General features: G+C 45.5%; 1 pseudogene across 1 annotated transcript; it reads left to right on the plus strand.

Annotated features, from left to right (window-relative positions):
• Positions 1 to 308: 308 nt before the first annotated feature.
• On the plus strand, positions 309 to 7,474 carry LOC307104484 (pleckstrin homology domain-containing family F member 2-like; annotated as a pseudogene). The gene is made up of 2 exons: positions 309 to 352; positions 6,702 to 7,474. The product of its transcript is annotated as a pleckstrin homology domain-containing family F member 2-like (transcript).

The raw sequence follows: 7,474 nt of genomic DNA on the forward strand, positions 1-7,474 counted from the left end.
GCAACTATTATTCTATTCTTATTTTTTCTACTTTATGCACAGAGGTATCTTGAGAGAAACTATAAAAGGTTTTTATTTCCATTACGATCAACTTAAGTACATTAAGTCCTCATACATAGTTTTCTTTTAATTTAAGTAAGTCATAAAGAAACAACCTGACCAATAAGAAATCACTGTTAAAAATCATATATAATACTAGTAAAAGGATAATATGCAAATAGACCAAACAGTGGTATGGCGGAACAACTGAACAACCAAACAACCAGTCACTATTATGTGCACTGAACACCAGGGGGCACTCGTGGAAAATGGCGGGTGGCAGCAGCAGGCAGCAGAGTGCCGAACATGGCAGGTGCGGAACATGGCGGGTGTTGGCCGCAGTGGGATGGTGGAGCAGGTGAGCGGAGGCACCAGACCAAGGTGGGTGCTGGTCTCTGTCATTGGGGCAAGCCTCTGGTGGTCACTGAAAATTCTTTGCTCCCGTGAGCCCCGGTCCTGCCCAGCACTCACACCTGCTGCCAGTGCCCAGCGCCAGCCCCAATTGCTTGGCACCGTCAGTGGGTGCAAGCAGCGGCAGCAGCTGCTGCTCACACCTGCTGATGGCGCCAGCCCCGCTCCCAGCGGGTGTGAGCAGGGCCAGCACCGTCAGCATGTGGGAGCAGCAGCAGCAGGAGCAGGGCTGCTGGCAGACAGGGAACTGGGGGCCATGGCAGGAGAGGCCAGCGGGGGCATGGAGGATGGGCCGAGACCCACCCCTGTGCCCACTGCAGCCTCGCCACCCACAGTTCCTTTCAAGGTGCACGAATTCATGCACTGGGCCCCTAGTATTTAAATAAAAGCATGAAGACTCATTTGACTTTACTTCTTAATGAGTCTATAGAAGCACCTCAAGATGACCACTTTTTTTCCTACTAGTAAGTATTACACACCACCTATTTAATATCCTGTTGTAGAAATTTTCTCTCTTGTATAAGACTTGTAAAATCTTTCTTTTTCTTTCTTTTGTTTATTCTCCTGGCTCAGCTCCTGCTATTGAATTTCCTCAAATATCACTAAGAGTGATTGCATAGTCACAAAATCAAATCCTTCAGTTATCTTTAGTAGAAATCAGCATTCTTGATTAATAAACAAAACCATTTTAGCTCATTTGGCAGAAAAATTATTACTAATTGAATCTATTAAAAGGGGCTTGTGGAATCTCCATGAGGATTAGAGAGATGGGCTTAGGAGCCAAGCAGTCAGCAACAATATGCGAATAGTCAGGGGCAGCAAGGGAAATAGTACTAGGATGGCTGTTAGGTTACCTAGTGACATTTTCTGCTGTACTGTTGTGGATCTTATTTTAGTGACTAGAAATGGAATTTTTTATATCTAGGTCCAAATTTTGCCCTTATGATCTTTACACACACACACACACACACACACACACACACAAACACACACACATACACACATACATATACATATGTATGTTTCACACTATATAATTTATTTATATACTATATTGACATATAACATATGTTAATATGTATGTCATACATACTGTACTTATCTATACTAATAAAAGGGTAATATGCTAATTAGACCGGGAGACCTTCTGGACGTCCTTCCAGACAAAGCCATGGTGGCGGGCCAAGGCAGAGGTGGTTAGGGGCAATTAGGCCAGGAGAGGGGCAGTTGGGGGTGAGCAGGCCAGCGGGGGGGAGGGGGCAGTTGGTGGCGAGCAGGCTGGCAGGGGGGGAGGGCAGTTGTGGGCAAGAAAGCCAGCAGGGGCGTCAGTTGGGGGGCGAGCAGGCCGACAGGCAGAGTGGATAGAGGCTATTAGGCAGGCAGGCAGATGAGCAGTTAGGAGTCAGCGGTCCCAGATTGCGAGAGGGATGTCCGACTGACTGCCCAAGGGGTCCCAGATTGGAGAGGGTGCAGGCCAGGCTTAGGGACACCGCCCCTGCCCCCCACACAAATTTCGTGCACCAGGCCACTAGTAGATAATAAATGGAGAAGTGTTTTGGGAAGTGAATAATCCCCAAAGGCAGCAATTTTAAGTCATTACCTGTCAGTTTATTTAAGACCAAAACCAGGATGGCTAGTCCTTGTGAAGCTTATAAAACTATCTAGGCATAAAGTAGGGAACTAGTGCTGACAGACTGAGTGGACTCCAGGCAACCAGAAAAGCCCACGAATAGCAGGGTAGGCAAGAGGCCAAGAACCCAACACAGAATGCAGCCTTGGGTGGCTTTTAATATAGCTGCCATGTAGACTTATGTGAGGCCTCCGGAGAAGCCTCCAAGGTCATACCTCTTTCTGTGCCAAAACAATGTCAGGAAATTTACCCAAAGCTTGAAATTAAGGCAAAAAGGTGGGTGGCATATCCTTCCAATATTATATGGGGGGAAAGGATACCCAAGAATTGCCTAGGGGGATATATTTAGTTCATCTCATTTTTTAGTATAGATTAAAATTTCCAGACTATTACTTGATAGCTTTTGATTTTTATTGGTTAGAAATGCAAATAATTTCTGTCTGGTAAGAAGAGATAATCCAAAAGGTTTATGGCTTGCTTAACATCAAATAGATTTATATTTAACTCTGCAATCTTACTCTAATATTTTCTTGTTAAATTATGCATAAACACCCTTAATTATTTTTAAATACTCTTCAAGGTGGTCATAATATCTGACTCCTTCACTGACTAATGAGTTATTTAATAATTTCTCCCCACCCAATTCCATTTGGCCCAGTTCTTCTCCCCAAAATATTCCTTGGAGTCCCTACAGATGCTTTTATTTTCACTAATAGTTCCCGTTTGTCCCCTACCTTCATTGTCTGCCTGTGGACCTGGTTCTCAGCTATGTAACTCTGCAGTTCACCTCTAGCCATCTCAGAACCAGCCTTCCCTAGCGACTGTTTATCTCCATCGCTGTTGCCCCAAGCATGCACATGGGTCTAACCCAAACAGAGCTGAGATGAGGTTGTCACATACCCCACAAGAGGCTTTGGCTGAAGCTGAAGAAGGCATAAGGGAGTATTAGCTGGCACACTTGCACACACACACACACACACACACACACACACACACAACTCTTACAGGACCACCTTCCACTTTCTTTTGCCCCCATCTCCCAAGATGCCAACACTAGGCAACCAGCACCTCCCCTTAGGAGACCGGGTCCCACCTCCCCTCCTTCCAACTCAGAGACCTCACTATGAACCAAGCAGTGGCCCCCTCCTCAGAGTTCGGAGTTTCACCTCCAGGGGGCTCCTCCTTCAACAATTTAACTATTAACTATTCCAACCTCTTCTCATTGTTCCCTGAGCTCTAGAGGGATAGGTATTTCTTTCTGCTCCTACCTCTGTGAGCCCATGTTAGTCCGCTAGTTAACAACATGTAGCCTGATTCATAATCTCTTAATTGAATTATCTTCTGCTGTGGTTCTGCCTCCTGACTGGACCCTGACTGATCCAGTGGCAGAGCTGATGTTCCAACGCACACAGGTTGGCATCAGGGGATCTAGTCTCGCCACTAAGGAGAGTAAAGAAAATCACCAGCGAAAGCACAGCAAGTTTCCCATTCCCCTGTCATCACAGGCCAGCCTCCCCTCACACATAATCTCAGAGATGCTATTTTACTCCTGAGGAAGACAACCTTCAGCCTAATCACATAGAGCCATTCAGCTTCTCCTTGTCTCCTTTCCAACTTAGTATCTGGGCTTTAACTTTGCAAAACCTACAGGGTGTTTTTCCAAAACAATAGAACTGTTGGCCCCCAAAGGTGCAATCAAGTCTCCAGCTTTAACAACACAAGGAACATTAACATTTTGAAAAGAAACCTGTTGTTTTTCTTAGGTTTCACATATCTCAGGGCCACGTCCTTAGGGGAGCTCAAGGTCAAAGCATTTTCTCTTCAAAAGCCTCTTCAAGGGAAACACACTTTTAAGCACAAGGTGTAAGGTAACTGGGACAAGTGAAATGAGGCTGCAGGAACCAAGTCCCCACTCCTCCCCTCCCCGCCTCCCTCCCACCAAAGCAAACACTAGTGGTCATGGCCGGTTTACCTGGAATATTTACTCGATTCATTAAAACTGCTTTGGCAGCAAATCACAGAAATAAAATTAATAATTCAAGGCAGTTTAAGAAAAAAATAGATTTGGTTATTTGAATTCAGTGGTGTATCGCAGAACCTCAGGTCAGATTTCAGTGCTACTGGCCTTAGAGAAGGATGCGAACTTAAAACTAGAAAGCATCCTGACACCTTTCCCCCTCCTGTCTGCTCTGCTTTTTATGTCAGTTCTCTCTTCTCGCCTCCATTTGCTTTTCCAGCACACCTATGCTCTTACCTGAGTAAGCCTGCTGGTGAGCAAGTCCCTGGAGACACTAACTCCCTCTCTGAGTCCCAGCTCAGGGCCCACTGCTGCTCCAACCAATTTCTTAGGAGTCAGTTCATGTTTTACAAAGTAGGGAACCAAGTCCTTCATCTGGGGAAACAGTGAACAGAGATGGAACAATCATTCATTCAGTTAGATGGTTCTTCCTCCCCATAAGATTTCTACTCGATTTATTATAAATATCTCAGTGCTTATATATTATTGAATTTTATGGCAGATATTCATTCTCAGGAAAAAAAATTCTTCACTAAATGCCAGCAGCTGTAATTTCTGAATGCTTATAAAGAAAATTAAATTCCTAACTAATACTGCAGTCCTCAATACAGCCACCTTGCTTCCAAATTAGAGGACAAAACAGAAAACATAATAGAGGTGGGAAAATTTACTAAGGCAATTAGGTACCCTGTGGGCATAATAAACATAAAGCTGGATTTATTATTATTATAATACGTACAACAGTATGGTCTGGGCAAGTAAAAGACAATATGATTATAGTGTTTATCCCATCCAATAAGGAAAAGAGCTTTGGGTAAGGGGAGAGGGGGTGGGAGGAATGATGTCTGTGACCTTGCTGAGAAGCCTGCTAGAGGCTCTGAGCAAGAAGGGACCCATCCCCTGTGAGTTGTTCCCAAGGCCTAACCAAGGGCACAGACTGACTCTCCCTACCCTGAGGGACCTTCAGGAGCAGGGAGCTTCTTTGGCCTCCACTCCTAAGAGAGTGTGCTCTTCATGCCAACTTCATTCATTTCCAACCTATGACTCTCCAACCTCTTAAGACTCACACACCCTGGCGGGCACAGTCGGCCCTGTTTCATCACAGGGGGAGACCTGGTCTGCTCTGGCAAATCTATCCTGCTCCCACATCCAAGCCAACCTCAGCGAGGAAAGTTGGCAGCCCCTCTCTGGGTCCACAGGCACGGTTTGGAACCATCTGCCCCAGCTGTCGTGCTATCCTATCTCCGGTCCTACCTCAGTTTTGTCTCATGACTCACCTGTTTCTCCTTGGATGAACACCTGAACTGGCTCGCTTCCTCTAGGCTTCTCACGCCAGGGGCAGGGGCAGTGAGAGGCAACACTGTCAGAAACGAAGATACAGAGACAAGTTAGACTGGGAAGGGCCCACAAGTGCCTATACCTGAGTCCTAGCCCGGTGATTTATTTTTGTTCCAAATCAGTGTCTCTCCAAGTTAATAACTAGAGACCAGGCTCAGACATTTTACTACTAGGAAAAAATATGATAGGTAGAATATTAAATATATATGTTATACACATCATACACATATGTATGTATATGTGTGTGTGTGCATATGTTGGTATGTATACTTTTGAAGAGCTCTGTAAAATTCTGGTGGTATGAACTGTTACACCCCCCGCCCCAAGGGAAGAGCCATTTCTATCTATTTTTAAGTCAACAGCATAGGATTATATTAGTGAAAGCCTAGGCCTCACACCAAAAGAAACAAAAAAGACAGAATGCTCAAATTATATAATAATAACAACTTCCATTTGTGATTTCTTACTGAACACCAGGCACTCTGCTGAGGGCCTTAATTCCTTCACTTACTCCTCACAACCCTAGGAGTTGGTTCTCTTAGTGTCTGCATTTTCTAGGTGAGGAAATAAAAGTTTTAAAATCAAATTACTTGCAGGGTCACAGAGCTCGTAGGGAGGGGCGGGGCGGGGGAACCTTCCACTTTCTGTCTGTGCTTTCAGAAAGGATGCATTTCTCCCTCCTCAGCTGATCCCAAGACTTACCCATCAAATGGGGGAGGGGGTGGCACACAAAATTAGTCCAACAACCAGCAAGCTGCCTATGAATGTCATTTCCCTGGCATCCTGAGGGTGGGCAGATGTGCCTCTAGGGTTTCATCTACAGGCAATGGATGTGTCCTCACTCCCTGCCTGTGACCCTCACCGTCCACCACCTCAAGAGGGAGAGAGAGAACATGAGTGAGAGGGTAGAAGGAGCAAGAACATCTCTCTGTAATAAACACCCACAAACTGAGGCTTTCTGGAGCGGCCAGGGGCTGTTAACTCCAAAGTCCTCAGTGTCCTCGTTTACAAGTCTTCAGCATTCTCATTTAACAAAGAGTGAACAATTCTATTAACAAGATTAGCTGTGTCTAAACATTAATTAATCTGGTGCTCTGCTGGCATGTGGGTGGTGGCGTGCCCGTGCATGCGCAGAGGAGAGGCCAGCCCGGGTGGCCATAGTGGAGTTCAACTTGGCGGGGAGGGAGTCACTTGTGAGCCCCTAAGCCAGTCCCCGCCCACCCACCTGCCAAGCTGCACCTGGCTGCTGGCCGCACACCCTGGGAGGCCTGGGCAGGAGCAGGGGACAGGGCTATTAGCAAACGATGGTGAGTTACTTGCAAACAGTAAAGCAAATACTAGACGTATAAATAGAGTAGAAAAATCTTTTGGAGCAGCTGGTCAACCCCTAACTCTACCGGACAGGTTCTGATTGAAGGACTATTGACTACGTTGTGCAGAAAAAAAGCCCAACGCAAGGCAGTTTTTCTTATTTAATGATATTCTTGTACATGGCAATGTTGTCCTCCAGAAGAAAAAATATAATAAACATCATATTAGTCCCCTGGAAATATGTCCCTATTGATTCCGTCAAAGATGAGGGAGACTTGGGGAATGAATGGCTTATCAAATCACCAACTAAATTATTTGCAGTCTATGCTGCCACTGCCACTGAGAAATCAGAATGGGGGAATCACATGAATAAATGAGCTACTAATTTACTCTCCAAAAGTGAGAAGACACCCAGTAAGGAGCCTGCTGCTGTCTGGGTTCCTGACTCTGAGGCAACTGTAAGTATGTGCTGTCAGAAGGCAAAATTCACACCTGGTAACCTCGTCACCATTGCCACAAACGTGGTTTTGTTGTCCTTGGCCCTTCTCTGAAGAGAGATTTCTTTTTCCCAGCCAGGCCTCTAAGCCTGTATGGATTTGTGACTTCTGCTATGACCTGGGGACATGGCCACGTGCCAGCCTACTAGCTCTGACTCCTTCAGTCAGTCATTGAAGTCTTCCTTAAATGATGTATCAGATGATGATGCCAATGATGATAGCAGTGACTAA

The sequence above is a fragment of the Cnephaeus nilssonii genome (assembly GCF_951640355.1).
Source record: "Cnephaeus nilssonii genome assembly, chromosome: 8".
Lineage (NCBI taxonomy): Eukaryota > Metazoa > Chordata > Mammalia > Chiroptera > Vespertilionidae > Cnephaeus > Cnephaeus nilssonii.